Here is a 16,717-nt window from a genome sequence, read left to right as displayed (position 1 = left end):
GCAACAATAAGCACCTTTTAAGTTACAGATAACATCAGTACATAAATGAACCAAAGGACTGAAATATATCCCAGTATTTTCACCCCATTTTACACGTCACTGTGAAAGAATTCCCGATTCTACTGAAAATGAAGCCAAAGGCAAAACCTCTTCTCAACTCCTCGTAGAACCAGGTCCCCCAACTCAAGATATAATGAGCTAGAAATCTGCTTTTACTGATGATCTCTGTTTTGAGCAGAGGCTCCTATTTATCTTTGTGAGTTGCTGCATCCATTTCTCCCACTTGTATTTCTCCATATGGTCTGGTGTTTGCAATGAAAAGGACTAATTGGAGGCCATACTTTCCTGTTATTTGCTACTCATTTTTAAAATCATGTAGAATTTTATGATTCACACTTTATGATGTGAAGAATGATACCGGCAAAAAGGCATCTCATGTAAGTTATACAGAGTTCAGGTTCAAACCTGAACTGATCTCTGAATGCAGAATGCGAGAAATTGCTGTATTTAACCAACTACTGTCATGCAGTCAATTGCTGTGTATCATTTAATCTATCTAGTGACCACACAGCTTTCATTGACACAGGATCTTGATTTGCAGAAGCAGGGTAGAACAAACCATCCTTTTATTTCTGATTAGTAAAATACTGAATCTTCATGTCCCAAATGGAAGTGAGATACTTTCATTATGCCACCTCTCATTGGAAATAGGTATGAAAATAACAAAAAAGTCTACCAACCCCCTCCCCCTCAACTGCCTTATGTATTCCATTCTCCTCTGGCAAAGGGAAGACTATGAAAAAAGCATGAGACATGCAAACATTACTATCGCATTGGTTAACACAACTGGGAAGGAACTCAGACGCAATGAGACTACGGTAGACATGGAAACCTATGGGACAGGTAAGGCTATGTATCAGGAGAGTTAAAGCTGCTTTTCTTATGTGTTTCGCTGTTTAAAATGGCATATTCGAGACAAAACCACAAACTGCTCCTAGAGTCCTGCTGCCTGCAGATCTCTCATTACGTGGTGACTAATAAAAAAACTTAGAGAAATGAGGAGGCTGGGTGAGGAGAGAGAGATGTACAAGAATCAAAGCCAGAGCTACACTTTCTTCAGAACACATATAACCCACAAGCATCGGGGTCCAGCTAGGTCACAGCTGAGCTGAGCTGGTTTTTGTTTGTTTGTGTGTGTGTTTTGTTTTAATATTCCTGAACTCTGAAACAAGTCTCATTGAGGGAAGTGGACTTTTGAGTTGGCTGGGTGGAGAAGAGAGTTGGTTGTTTTACTGTATTAATAGAAGGGAACATGTATCAAACACAGCAGCGTGATGGCTGGCTGGAAACAGACTCTGCTGGGAGGTGGTACAATGATGGTGCCTTCCACTCACCTAGATTATGGGAAAGACATTTTCTTTCTGGTAAAAACAGGGAAGATAGGAGACTTCTAACATCAGCCCACTCTGTCCTCCCTCTCTTCCTTCACATTAGGAACAAATGGGTTAATAACAGTGTACTTAACCATCACCGGACATTTCAGTTCACTCTCTACTGATGAGTGGTCCACAGCTTGCAGCTGCTCCAGGCTCTCTGCATATTCACACCATTCTCAGTCACACTGGGTTTGTCACCTCAAAGACAATTACAAATAGCTAGGCCTGTAACGAGCTTCCACCACCACTCGGATAGACTCTCTGATTCGAACTGCTTAACACACCTTAATCGAGTTATGTTGTGGGCATCCATGTTCCAGCCTAGAAAATTCTCCAAGTGCCAGGGGCAAAGCTCCTAGAAGAACGACTTGTTCAAGTCTTTGCATCAGTTACAAAGACCTCCAGGGTAACATGCCCATGTACCCAGTGACCGTCCATCTTGACGTGGTAGGATGTACAGCCTGGAGAAGCAGCAGCCATCGACTACCGGATCTTTTAAGGAATCAACTGCAAGTCAGACATCACAGGAGCTAGAGAACAAAGTGACAGTCCTCAGGAAAAGACAGCATCACCTGTGACTGGTATGAAGTTACTCTGCAATCACAGGTAGAGAAGATGAACCAGTTGTTAGGACACTTGCTGGACTAAAATCATAGGGTCTACTAGAAAACAAATAGGAAACTGAACAATTATGCTAGGGAAGATAAACCCCTTCCAAAGCACTGGAGATCACTACAAGAAAATAAAGCCTGGTAAGATAGGCTCACCTTCCAACAGAGCCCACCATCTAGCTTTGGACAGAAAGATTAAAAGGCCTACGAACTGAAAAGAAAATGTAACACTACTACAGCCTGAGAGGGAATAGAGATGCAGCCAGACCTACAACTACAACAGATCCACCTGTGAGGTTCATTTTGCAAACCTTACTGTAACATGCTCTGGTGGTCACCAGCAAAAGACCGCATTGCACTATTTCAGCCTTGCAAGACTGTGCATCAGAAATCTAACCAGCTCTCATTTAAACTGCTGCAGGAAAAAGAAACAAGATAAATACAAATAAAAAACAAAATAAAAAACAAGCCTTCCCTGTCTATCAGCTTTTAAATCGAGACTGCAGATGACTCATCCAGGCAACACTGTCCATAAAAAGGTATGAAGGAGAACAGACCAATTATTTTATAGGGAGGAGAAAAAACCCAACTTGATCCGCAAGGTGTGCACTCACTGAAACCCATGCAGGCATGCCAGCCCTTACAGAAGGGTCCGAGTTCAGCATCTGAGCGATGCTCTCCTGTGTTTAATGACAGCAGGCAGTCCTGCAGTAAATTGCAGTTAGAATTGCCACATTAAATTTTCGCTACGAGTAACAAATGGTACTCCATCTGCTCTGATACACATTGCATCTCTCCCAAGATTCAGCAGCTAATTTTGAAAGAAGGCAGTATTTTGTTGCACTTTAAGCCCAATATTGTCAGGTGCTGAGCATTTCCTGAAGACTCCCCCTCCTCATTGTATTTAATGGCCTCCAAATCCCGTAATACCTGAAAGACTGCGTCTGAAAAAGACCTATCCTCACTGTTCAGTCCTTGAAAACTAACCTAAGTCCCAGGGAAGACTGAACGGCATGCAGAAACACCTCCTGCGTTTAGCTAGCCCAGAAGCTACGGCAGTAGGGGGATCACAGGATGTGTCTGTATTGAACAGCATTAGTAAAAATGTCCCCTTCATCTCCAGCACTGCTACCCCATTTCTTTGCTTTGCAAGACTGAAGAACAACCTGCTGAATGAACAAAAAAAAATTTAAGAGAAGCATTTATGAGGTATTAATAACTTCACATTTTGTGTCTTATCACTCTGGAAAAAAGAAAAGTCTAATTGGCTTCCTGCTATCACATCCTTACTACACAAATTAACCTAATGCGTGTTCAGAAAGCAAAACCATTTGCTCTTAGAGTGCAGAAAACAACACTAGAAAAACAAATTGGAAATGCACTGTGGGATAACCATGCCACTATTTTGCTTTCAGCTGTGAAGGCAGATATGTTTTTAAGCTAAGTAACATTGGCTAAAATCTGACAGAAAATAAAATTTCCATGGAAAGCCCTAATTTCCCTATGAGACAGCCAGTGGAGTTAAATACGGATGGCTTAGGGACTTGGGATTGTTCATTTTTAATGATTTTTAGCGAGATACAACTAACCTGAGTTAGCAAAGCCAAGTCTTCTAATTGTATACCCTGAATTCATTCTCTGTGAAATAGAGAAGTCCGCATTCTCTCTTCTCCTCCTTCCTAGTCCTAAGTTTATGTAGACTGCAAATTCTTCAGAATAAATTTGATATATTTCCTTATTGCACAGCCTATATGAGAACCACCACAACCGAAACTCCAATTTCATCTTAAAATGAAACAAGAGACACGTACTATCTTAATAGTCTCTCCTCAAGCTGCCTAATCTGAAACATGTCACGTAAATGCTGTTGGCAAGCATGCCAAAAGCACAGGATCGTGATGCACTGTGCTGTGAGCAGCTTCTTCCAACGCTCGAACAACAGGGACAATTCAAATAAACACAGGAAAACCCTACACACAAATAGCCATCCTCCAATAAATGAGTAACTCAGGAGATTGGCAAGCCCTGTGGAAAGCAGTACAGCTGGTATAAATGAAACAGCATGTCTCATGTACTTACTGATAATGAAGGACTTGGTTTTTTTCTTTAGTTTTGTTGCTAGGTTTTCTTTTTTCTTTTTTTTTTTTTTTTAAATAAATAAGAGCCTTTGGGCATTCAATTGATGTCTTCAGCATAAATGCTTGTGCCATGCAAATCCACACCCGTTCTGTTTCCAGGGCAAACGGACAAAATTGCTGTTGTGTTAGAAAGTGGACAAAAGAAATACTGGCCCATCCATGTTATTTCCATGTCTCTATAATCCAAATAAAACCTCACTGAGTAGTACAACAAGGTATTCATACACTTTTACATCCACTACCTCTCTGAAAAAAATAGCGTGATTCACCTTTCTTTGTGATCCCTCATTTAATTGCTTATTACCTTCCAAGTTGCACTGTCAATGGCACTGACAAACTGCTGTTTGGATGGATAGAGTATCCTAAATTTTAAAAAACTGGTTATTACTTTCTGGATTAGACTAAGGTCCCATTGCATTGAGCACTGTGTAAACACATACTGAGAGACAGTCAAACACACATAGGTAAGACTGATAAAAAGTAGAAGAAAATATGTATAAATTTATCCCACTTTTTGCAGTGAGAGAACAGCATTCTTGAATACTTAAAAGACATCATCAGGAACTGAGGATCAAGGCACTTATCAGCATTTTATCTGTAAGTAGATTTAACTGGAAGAAGAGAAGAAAGCTTATTCAGCCTTGACCCTCGTAAGACGGACAGTAAGTCACTGTGTTTCTCCTCTCCACCATATCCCCAAGAAGAACACCAATAACCCCTCCATGATTAGGGCTTTGTTGCAGCTGGTCCTGGGCTATACTGGAATAACTGTCCTAGCATTTCTTACTGCTTGTTTGCAAAGAGGGTCCTGCCTGGGCTGAACCCAGAGGAGTCCTAGCCCCAGAGAAGCAAAAACCAAAGACTCCCTAAGATGTTGTATGCAAGAATGGAACGGTGCCAACGGCCTCAGCTTCTGCAGACTCCTATTATGCATCTCTTAGGACATGAGCTTGACTGCATCAAACAAGGCTACCGAACAGCAAGTCTGGCACTGCTTCCCACGCCGGTATACTTCCCATCCAGAACTACTGCCTCAGAAGACAACCACCCCCTTGCTTTTTCACCAATATTACGCACAAAAGCCTAAGCGCGGCACTGTTCTCTCAAAGGAGGACCAGGACACAAGGGCACATCCCTGCTTGACCCCTCTCAGCAATCAGCTTATACCAGGAAACATCCGCTGCAATCAAAGGACATCCATAGGTGGCAAAGGCAATGCCTGTGGTCTTACACAAGCGGGAGCCCAGTGCTGATGACATCTCTGCAAGCAAGGCTGTTTCTACTCAAAGGAAGAGGGAGCATCCGCGCATCTAACACAGAAGCAGCAGCGGGGGCGAGCATTGTTTGGTTGCCCATGGGGTTTTGCAAGGCCAGGTAGAGCGGCATGGGGAGAACAAAGAGCGGTGACAGCATGGGGATGTTCTTCACATCACAGTCATAGATCCCGTCTAGCAACCATCACAACAACTCTTAACCCAGCTACTGTTTTGCTCTTTCAACTAGAAATAAAGAAAATGAAAAAAGAAAAGCAGCTTTCCGGATGCCTGAAGCAATGAAGCAATAATTGGTTCCCAATCTTAAATGAAGCAACCTGCCTTTAAAAATAACTGCAAAGAAGTGCATTGCTGTTGCTTAGGAAACAGGCTCTCTTCCCACCTTCACTGTTGTTTGTTTTTGTTGTTTTTTTTCTTTCTTTAAAACAATAAAATATTAATGAAACAAATTTAGTGAAAAGCACAGCAGGTACAGCTTTAATTATTAATAAATGTTGCAGCTGCCATGGAGGGCAATTTCCACAGTGACTGTCCCTAAAGCCCCAATATTTAATTATTCCATTGTGACATTTCTCATCACAAGGACTTGGCATAACATCAGTCCCCAACTGACTGTAATACACATGTAGTGGTTATTTGCAAGGAGAGAGACACCGGAATTAGCTGCTGGATTGCCTCAAAATGTATGTTCCATGGGATGAGAGATTAATGCACCATGTCCAGTTCTATGCGTAAGGCACCCTGAGATCTGGGTTCAGGTTTTAGTCTCAGCCTGTGTGACCTTCAAGTCATTTCATTCTCCTCTACTTCACCCATAGACTGAGGCTAACAGTACTGTCTGTCTCCAACTTTTCTCTCCAGGCTCCTTTATACAAGGGAATTTTTCAAGAACAGCTAACTGACTTTACATTCACATCTGACCTAATCTGAATTAGCTTTCAAACACACAGTGGCTTTTATCCAGTTGAACTATAAAACATTTGAGGAGGGGAGTACATCTTACAACACAGATGCCCTCCTATTCCAACCCAGGGGACTGTACAGATGTCACCTCCGTAGCGTACGACAGCAGGAAGGCACCCCTCCAACGCAGCAAGCAGCAGAGGAGCTTCACAGCACATTAGTTAAAGAGGTCAGCTGCCTGGAAGAGTCAAGGAAGGCTTTTTGTTTACCGCGTGTCTGAAGGCAGACACCGATCTCATTGTGGTTGTGGGTGATGTTGACAAAGCGCATTCTCCTGCATGCGTGCACACACAGCCAAGCTCAGTCAGAAAGGAAACTTCAACGCATCCTGAACAAACTTGCAGAAGAATCATGTCAACCTGCAGAATCTTTTAAAAGACATGAGAGGACCTTGACAGTGATGCTCAAATGGCTTTACAGAGAGGAAATACAAGGTATTTGAGGACGTCTCCTTAGCCCCACTCACCTTTTCTCTTGTTTCTCTTCTATTTTAAACCAACCACAAAAACTAGATTTCTATTTTCTAAGCATTGGATTGAAACAGTAAAAGCACACTGTTTACGGTGAAATAAGCCAGCATTTACAAACTCTTACTCCTGAAAACCTCCACGTCTTCCCCAGGAAAGTCTCTCCTTTTCTGTGCAGGAAGGCCTTCACAAACCCACTGCTCGGCAGTTCGGCTGCTTACGCTTCTTGCATTCTGGTAATCTGCAAGGGAATTAGCATTGTTTCTTGGCCAGCTCTTGGATTTAAATCAATTCTCCATGGCAGGCTCTCGGCATTCATCTTGTAGGCTTGTGGGAATAGGTGAAAACAAACTGAACTAACTCATTTATCCTGAATATAATAGACCCCCCTCCTATTGTTCTGCTGGACGGTGTCAGAAACGACAAGAAATTTTGACTGAACACACAAAACGGTATGGTGTGCACAAGCACTCCCCTTCCCCATTTCCATAGTGCATCAGCATACATTTTCAATCAGTTGAAATCAATACAGATTATGTATTACAACCACACTCAGAGTCGCACACATAAAACCCAACCAGCATGCAAAAGAGACAACATCAAGAATACATGGTAGAGCTGGTAATCTTGACAGAGAACTATTTTGGGGGAAGAGAGCTGGACGGTGAGGTAAATCAGGTTTCTGCAAACCCGCTTTTTCTTTATTTTTAAGAAACCAAAAACAGGTAATCCCCCTGGAGTTGCAAACTGCAGAACACAGAGCTCAGATTGCTGCCTAAAAAGACAACACGCAAAACATTTTAGAGGTTCTAGTTAGAAGAACCTTTGGGACAGGAAAATGAAGTTATTTACCTATTTTAAAGAAAATAAACCATTTTTCCCTTTTTGGAATCTGATACTCTTAAAAGACATAAAAAGAGATGAAGGTTCAGCTGTTTCTGGAGGAACTGATAACATCAGAAAGACATCAACAGGTAGTTTTGTGTACAATCAGGTAGTTTGCACACACATACACATGCTTTTATTTATATGTATGCATGCACACGGATAAATAACTACTGTAAGCTTTCTGAGCAGAGCACAATGTGATCCTGAGCCTGCCTACTGTCGCTATACTTACAACAATAAATACATACAAAAACCGACTACAGAAAAACGCAGGTATTCATTATGTGCAGATTGGAAGAGCAGCACTGCATTTGGAATAAATCAACACAGCTCAGGTAATTCCCTTGTATCGTTCAGCTGACAGCAGCCATCTAAAAATTCATTAACTCCAGCCAGTTTTGAGGAACATCCCCTGCAGTATCCACCACTGAATTTAATTAAGTGCAGATACATTATTGATTTACAGTCCAAATAATCACAGTCCCCAACAAGCTTTGAAAAATGTCACGTTTTTATGACTTCAACAAGGCTACTTCTTGCAGCATCAGGTGAACAACTTCAGTTTTCTCCTTTTTTGCCTTTATGAAAACCTTGACATGACTTAATGGAGTGTGAAATAAGAGAGCTCCAGGGATGGGGCTGGAAGGGTGGTAAGCAGAGAAAAGAAGGCCGTGGAAGGATTATTTATGGGGTTTATTTAGCAGATGAAATTTTCCTTAGACAGGAAGAAACACTGCAGCTAAATACCTTGTTTTCATGGAAACTGTGCACAGGGAATAGAATTCATGAGGCTGAAGAAAATAAGAACAAGTGAAAAGAGGAGGATGATAAAGAAGCAGTCAGATGCTCACTATCTCCAGCTGCTGTTGCTTTACCTAGCTAATCACAGATCTGCCCAGTTTGAAACCAATTTTATTACCAAGTTATAGCATGCTATGTCATTGAGAAATGCATAGTGAGTAGATGAGATACCCAGCTGTACCTGCATACTAGCTAAGAAGCAAATGACTGCAGAGGAGATACCCAAATTTGCTCCTTTGTCCGAAGGGTACTGCCTTGTGCATTTTATGGAAAAGGGAAAAACTGAATAGCAAGCATGTGCTTAAGTCCCCATATGACATTCTGTCTTCAAATGCCAAGGATCATAGACTCTCCAGATAGAGCTGCACTGCAAATAAGGGATTTCACGTGACAAATCCAAGTACGCTCATGGGACACTAGGCAAGGATAGTAAGGAGAGAGCTGTGCTACAGCCAAACTCTCACTCCCACCTGCCTCACCTGATTTTCAATACGTCATTCATCAAACCCTGCAACAACCACTACAACCGAGATGGAAGGATTCCCTTGCCTATCAGAACAAAAAGCACTAAAAAAAGTGGTTCATTTTGAACTAATATCTTCCTCAGACCTCTGGTGCTGTGATTTAAATATCATAGCATGGAGTATGAATGACAAAGATATCTGCAATCACTTCTTGATTTTCAGGGTTGCAATCATTTTCAGGGTTAAGCACATAAACCTCCACGATGAAAGCATTCATATGTCACCGAGATAGAGGAAGTACCCTCAGCACAAAGCAAAAAAAATGCTTCATAGAAGAGTAGGAAACAAGTATAAGTAAAGTCCAATTAAATATTTTCTTTATAATCACAACCTCAAGCTAATGCCTCAGTAGTTAAGTACAACTCATGCTTTATAACTGGGCATCCCTTAAGAGCTACACGCATCAGTTATCTGTGCTGATGCGTTTCCTCCATTGCTGATGTATGACTTCAGTACTTTCTTTTAGCATATATCCATTTTTTATTTCACCAACAGGCTGTGGACGTCTGAAGCTTGCAGCTTCACTGCAAGTCTGGTACATTTATTACACATTCTTATTTACGGTAGCCGTACCATGGTTATATTAGAACAACATCAGCGCTGCTAAGAGATAGGTGTCTTAGGGAGTTAAAAGGCACTGTATTTCTGCTGTAGCTCTTATTCTGACTGGTCAGCTGAGAAGTCCAGATGTCCAATGTTAGATCAACTGGGAGGGCAAACTATTTTCATATTTAATTTCATTTTCATTTCAAGCTGCAAAATGAAGACCTTTAAAGTATCTATTACTTTTATCAGTATTTGTTAAAGCACTAATGTAGCAAATCAGTCGGAATCCACGCAAAGAAAAATACCAAGGTGATAGGTGCTAGAAGAACACCAAGTATTTTTATTTTACAACAGCACGAAGAGACATTATCTGTGATCAGGACTGCACAGAACTAGGTCCTGTGCAACTATCTAGGGGGAGACAGTCTCTGCCTTGAAGAGTCCATCAGTAAAACTGCACTTGATAACTACAAGAAGAAAAACTTTCCATTTCACTCTTGGAGGTTTCATGTGAAAGGAGATTCACTGTTAAAGAACTGTTGAAAACACACTTTAAAAGAATGATTTAGTTTGAAAACTACTTATAGTTAACTGGATGGTTTGAATCCGTATCCCCCTGGAAGCAAGGTAAAAGCAGCAGTTAGTGGGACTGAACATCCAAGGCTGTGTGGTTTAATGATTAAGTTCACCTGGACTCAAGCTACTTGTGTTTTGCTCTGCCACGCAGACAGGACACAGACATCATATTTTCAATAAATCCCTGGGGAAAAAAGATATCTAAATGGACAATCCTCAGTTCTAAACATAGCTCTGGCTGGGAAACATGAGGGCTGGAAGATGGTGACAATTAAGCTTCAAGATCTCAATACCCTTCAGAAAATGGAAGTGTTTCCATTAAACACTATTAAAGGCTAAACCAAAATTACTGAGGTTTCTCTAAATAATTGAATATGATCCAATTTGATGGCCCAGGACTAAAGTAAAATGTTTAGCAGAGTGCTCTAAAAAGCATGAGATGTAATATTTCACTTCTGCAACTAAAAACATGTGCAGTTCAAAAACTTTGATTTCACATCACAGCTAATACTCGCTCTCTCCTTTTTTTTCCCCCCTCTCCTCTATAGCACACCACTCATTACTTTAAAGTAGCCATCTTTGGAGCACAACCAAAAGCTTTTAAATTTGTGTGAAAAAATATTTGACTCCCCCCAATTATGATAATCTCTGGTACTCTCTTTGGGCTAATGTGTTTATGAAGTGAGGTAGAACCTCTGTAAACTATTTTATAAGCATTATTCATCACTGAAAATGTTTCATTTGTTTTCCAAATAGGAGCAGTAATACAGGGAGGCTCATATTTTGTTTATGACACCTGCATTTCCATATCGGATTAACTGCATTTTTAAAAAAAAACATCAATGCCAAGGGTAGAAAGCCAAAAGAATTAAAATAATAAGATGTCTGGTTGGACAATGGTTATTTACATCTATTTCTACATAAGTTACATTTCTGTGAGCTAAGAAAGAAATGAGAGAGAGGAAACTGAATTCTTATTTTTTTTGTCAGATCCTAGGAGCACTGTGCTATTTAGAAGCGTCAAGGCAATCACCTAAAAAACCCAAAGCATAAGGCATCTTTTCCTAATGGGGCTGATTTTCAGAGGAACTGGAAGGCTGTAACTCCAACTGAAATTGAGGGGAACAGCTTGTTGTGTGGACAGTCAGGACACTTCAAGTATGAGGTCCAGACTAGCTCCAAATCAACCTCCTGTTCCTTTCATCTCCTAACACTTTGTTGCCATACTTTAAATAGGAGGCAGAGAAAGGGCTTCTATCAAGGAACTTATTTCTCACCTTAAAAACAAAGGAGTTTCCCACATTGCCGCCTTCCACGATTTTACTGCAGGTCTGTGGATATTTGATATTCTTCCGATAGCTTTACCATCTTGAAGCATGCCATGGATAAGAATCTCTGGATAAGAAATGTATTTAAGAAATACATTTCTATTCCTCAGTTGATTTTATTTTCCTGTCATGAACTTTAATCCAGTCCTGTAATTTAGGGCCATGAAGGAAAAGATTTCTGACTCATTAATTTTCATTGCTTGGGGCTGGCAATTGTGACATTTGGTGACTCTGATAATTGCTTGGATTTCAGGTCCTGAACGAGAAAAAACAGAACACAAGCTCCAGCATCATGCAGTCATTGGTTCCTAATTAGATCTTCTCTTTCAAACACAATTAACTTTGTGCAAAACGGGATAATAAGTCATCATAAGACCAATGAAGAAAACAGTCCCACAACTAACCACATTTTTGTGGTTAACCCTTATGTATGTTAGCAGCTTAGATTCCTAACCAGCACGACCAGGCACTCCTGCAACTCAGACATGCTGTCTGTCCCTGAAATACCCAGCTATCTGGTCTTGCGGAGTCACCAGCCATATTCACATTCACAGGTTTCCTGGTTTTCTACTGCCAGCTTTGACAGAGACATATCCAGGATTTCAGCTGAAGCTGTTTGTATTTCTACAAATATTTCCAGACCCTGAAACTTAGGATCTTAACTGATCTCAGCCTAAGCATGTGGCTCCAGAAAATCCAGCCACACAACTGCTTTCCTGTTGTCTACCACCTCCAAAATGAACGGAGTACTCATCTGCTTTAGGAAGCTGTGACGACACCTAATTAAAGCTGGGAAGTAACTTAAATTGTTTGACAGAAAGTCCAATCTTAATAAGTGTTTTGCAGATTAACTGCAATCATGTTACATACTGAATTGGTTCTAAAATGTTAACAGGACCCAAGAACCATTCTGTTCCTCAGAATTTTCCAGTCCTTTCACTGTGAACAGATATTGACTGATACAGAGCTATTCCAACTAAAATTTCCCTCCACTTATTTTCCAAGAAGGAAGCATCTTACACTGACAGTTATCCAAGCCTAAGTGCACCAGGGCTGTAAGAAAGGAAACTGCAATGGATGGTTATGGGACTGCCACATTAGGTCTTCTCTTGAGTGCAGAATTAAAGCCTAAATCACAGCCACTTCAAAAGCACTTGTGTGCAACAGTTTTGTTCCACTTTGCTTCTGAGAATAATAAATGCTTGTGCAGTCCTGATGTACGCAGACACTTCAGGAGCTTGAAAGCAAAAGCACACAACATGAGATACACCCCAACAAGACAAACAGGGCATAAACAGTTCAAATATACTTATTGCACCAGGTCAGCAACTCCTTTGAATGAGATTAAAAACCGCCACACTCTTTAAAAAGTCTCTGAAATAAGCGTGACAGGACTTCCAGCCTCACATCCTCAAAAGCACCACACAGGCTGGTATCGCTGGCACCAAGTCCACAGAGTACGTGAGTACCCTGATGGGGAACACTGGCAGGCTGCATGTAATATGCACACAGGTTAAAACAGACAAAACAGCACGTTCGTATTGCTCTACCCGAAAAGGAATACAAATACCAGCTAAGGAGTATTTCACAGAAGCAGCCATTTTCATCCTCAGCCTGGAGTCCAGCTCTGAAGTAACACAATCTGTCCCCAGTCAAGATCATATTCTAGTCTCGTTGAACCGAAGGAAATGCAGGGAAGCTGAAGGAGCTACTTCACAACTTAGAGGAGCATATGAGAGAAACTATACTGAGAAGTAGTATGGTAATATTTACCTATCGCCTGGCACATCATGCCTATAGACCTGGAAGTCATCCACAAAGGAAAGGATGCACCCTGCAGAGTTGGCCAGGTGCACACACAGCACTGTACAGCTGCAGCATGGACCTCCTCACCCGTCCACCTCCTCACTCACCCTCCTCTACTACCGTGTCCAGCGACTACTAAAGGTTTCGCAAGCAGCTGCTTCCAGAGAAGGCTGGACTGGTGGTTGGGCAAGTCAGCACTCAGTTCATGTTCAGACAAGCGTCTGTTGACTTTGGGTCTGCAGATGTCAGCTGGAAGGGCTTAGGCCATCTCTCCAATGTGATATTCACACAGAGAAAGAACACCGCTTCAAGGAGTGCTTACTAATGTGAATTCATTATATCACAAGCTCCCCCCGGTGCAGTGATGACAGCCTTCTTTTGTTTAAAGGGCTGCATATGTGACTAAATGTAGTCACAAATAACGTATAAACACCTTCACTTAATATTCAGATCCAGCTCTGCAGTCAAACCATACTACCTTTCCCAATGCATTACTGGACAGATCATGAGATGGATTTTTTTTCTTTTTTTTAGATCTGTGATACTTAAACACAGCATTACCCAGAAAAAAACAGTAATTTTCATCAGTTAATAAGAGAAGAAAAGCAATATGCATAACGGAAATGGAAACAACAAAACCTGAGGTTAATGCAGCTCAATCAAGGGGACAGGCTGGTCTCCTAGGCTGAGCAAGCCGAGCTCTCTAGTCTCCTCTCACAGGAGAGGCTCTCTGTTCCTCTTCTCTGCACATCGAGTCTGGAATGGACCAGCACATGAAATTGTTGGTTCTGCAGCGAGCATTCTCAAGAAATCTATCAAGATAGAACGGTAACTTAACATTCAGAAATAGCAAATTTACTGTTTGAGTTTTAGAGGGGAAAAATGTTTCTGGTCTGTAAGTCTGGTCTAGATAAAACACAGCTTTAGAACAGATTCAGAAGGCAAAGATACTTAAATGACACTGAGGTAAGGAAAAAGAAATACTTCCAAATGCCTCTGAAGTGAAGGGCTGCAACGAAGACTGGGGGTAAATCAAATTATATTAATAACTGGAAATGGGAAGAAACAGCACAAGTCAGGTATCCGAAGTATACCAAAAAAGATACCCAAAGTATCAAGAAAACAAAAGGAAGATAGGAGTTTTGTTGTTTTCTTTGACGGAAGAACTTCAATGCCTTACAGAATTTGAGTTCAGTTTCTTTGCTTTCTAGTTTACAAGTGGTTAGGTCGCACTCGCATCAACATCTCAGTATTGGCAGGAATAGAGAATGCAATTCAGAGAGGCGCTTGGATCTACAGGTCTTCCCTTCCTTGACAGCAAAAAACTCAGTAGTACAATAAAGCCAGAGAAAGCTGCCTGAAACATCAAATCCAAACCCATGGCCTATAGCCGGTTGACTAGAGTTCAAGTTCAGACACTGGAGCAGATTCGCACCACCGCTGGCAGGCAGCCAGTTAACAAGACCAGGCGTCCTGAGAGAGCCGAGAAACACGCGATGCAGTTGCGAGGCTCTAGACCAAGTAAAAGCCTCTCGCTGCACTGCGCCGAACAGAGCTTCCTCTGTGCAACTCCTTCTCTATCATCACCTGGGCAAAAGAGAAGAAATTTGGCTGCCACAATAATATATATATATATAAAAATATGTTACACATAATGCCCATAACGCTCTAAGGAAGAATATCCCCACAGGGATGAAGGGCCTCTTTTTGAAGCCATCCAGCAGTATCACACCGATCGTTTTGGCTCTGAGGTTCACTAGACATGCACCAAGCATGGCTGCGAGGAATGTAACTGCTGCAGCTATCCCCCTTTCCTCCAGCGTGAGGGGCTCCAAAGAAAAATCGACACCAGCCACTGACAAGGGGAGAAAGGAGCAGACAACGGTGATGCCCCTGCAATAAACCCACCCGTTTCCCAGCACAGCTCCTGCGCAAACCCAGACAGGTCTCCAGGGAGGTCTGGTGGCACAACTCCCAGGGACAGTGACGGAAACCCCCAACTCTCTCCTCTCCGTTCACAGCCCAAGGAGCAAGTGCAACACAAACCTGCCATCCTCAAAGGAGGTTTAAAGGAAGCCTCAAGCACAACATTAAATACCGTTTCTACAGCTCAAAATCAGAACTGGCCTTTGCATTTCAACCACTGAGGGATTCTGTACATTTTAATTAATGGGTTTAATTACTGGTAGCAGATTTATTATTCAGGCCAAAAAAAGCTTTTCGTGCAGTTCATCTCTTCCCTAATTCAAATAAAAATCTGATTGAAAAGCCAAGTTCTGCATGTTTGACAGTGCCCAAGTTACCATTTTTGCTCATGTTTACTGCTAACCTTCCCCCAAAATGCAGTAACTACATTCACTTTGACAAGCAGGCATGCTGGATTTACATCTAAGCAATACACATTTTGATTCTGGCACACTCCAGCTCTCAATAATCCACCTGAAGTCTATGGCAATTATTTTACAGCGTAAGAATCCAGGATTATTTCATTTAACGCACTCAAAATACTTACTTCAAAGAGAACAAGCTACTGAGACTCATTTCAGACAATATAAAAATACCTTTAAATTATAAACCAGGCCAAGCACAGTCAACTCCTACAAACAATAATTTAATTACGAGTCAATTCAAAGTTCACATTTCCTTTAAAACAAACATGCAGTGAACGTTGAACATTCTGTACAATCCCAGTTTTTATTTGTCAGCATCCTTGCTACACTTAAGTAATAATTACACCAATCGGAAAAATACACCGTTAACTTCACTGAGGGAGATATTGTCCAGACAAAGTTTGTTTTCAGAGTAGTTATCAATTTACCTTTAAAAACAAATGCAGAGTATATCTTTAATGTCTTAATTACTATTATTACAGGAGCAGTGTCCTTCTGGCAACATAACCCATTCATCAAGCATCAAGTATGAACCGTGTATATGGCTTGCTTTAAGTGTCTTTTCCAGGAGAAGGCTCCCCACACACTCCCTTTTCTTTTTCCTCCTCCAATGAATAATGCATACAAACAGAGCACGCAGTTTGAGCAATCAGGAGCAGTTATTACAGCTCTGCACACAGAGCAAACAAGTAAAACATAAAGTGCATTAAACAAATGTCCCGGTGACCCATGCTGTTGCAATGAACAGAGTCCGGCCACCCGTTCCACCATGGATGCAATAATTTGGATGAATGGCAGAGAAAGAAGATAAGTCTGCAGAAGCCTTTCCCAAAGTTTCTCTTTTCCGACGTTGCCAGAGGCATGCGAACCTTGCAAACTGGGCAAAAGCCCCTACCTGTGCCCTGCTGAAGGCACCAGCTCTGCAAAGTGTTCTTGGCTGCCCCAATTCCTCAGGGCTACCTTGCTGAG

General features: G+C 41.5%; 1 protein-coding gene across 5 annotated transcripts in view; it reads right to left on the bottom strand.

The window, feature by feature from the left end:
- Positions 1-16,717, bottom strand: part of SGSM2 (small G protein signaling modulator 2) — a 63,687-nt gene that overhangs the window by 33,652 nt on the left and 13,318 nt on the right. The window lies entirely within an intron of this gene.

The sequence above is a fragment of the Aptenodytes patagonicus genome, chromosome 17 (assembly GCF_965638725.1).
Source record: "Aptenodytes patagonicus chromosome 17, bAptPat1.pri.cur, whole genome shotgun sequence".
Classification (NCBI taxonomy): domain Eukaryota; kingdom Metazoa; phylum Chordata; class Aves; order Sphenisciformes; family Spheniscidae; genus Aptenodytes; species Aptenodytes patagonicus.
This window is presented reverse-complemented; position numbering and strand designations above follow the sequence as displayed.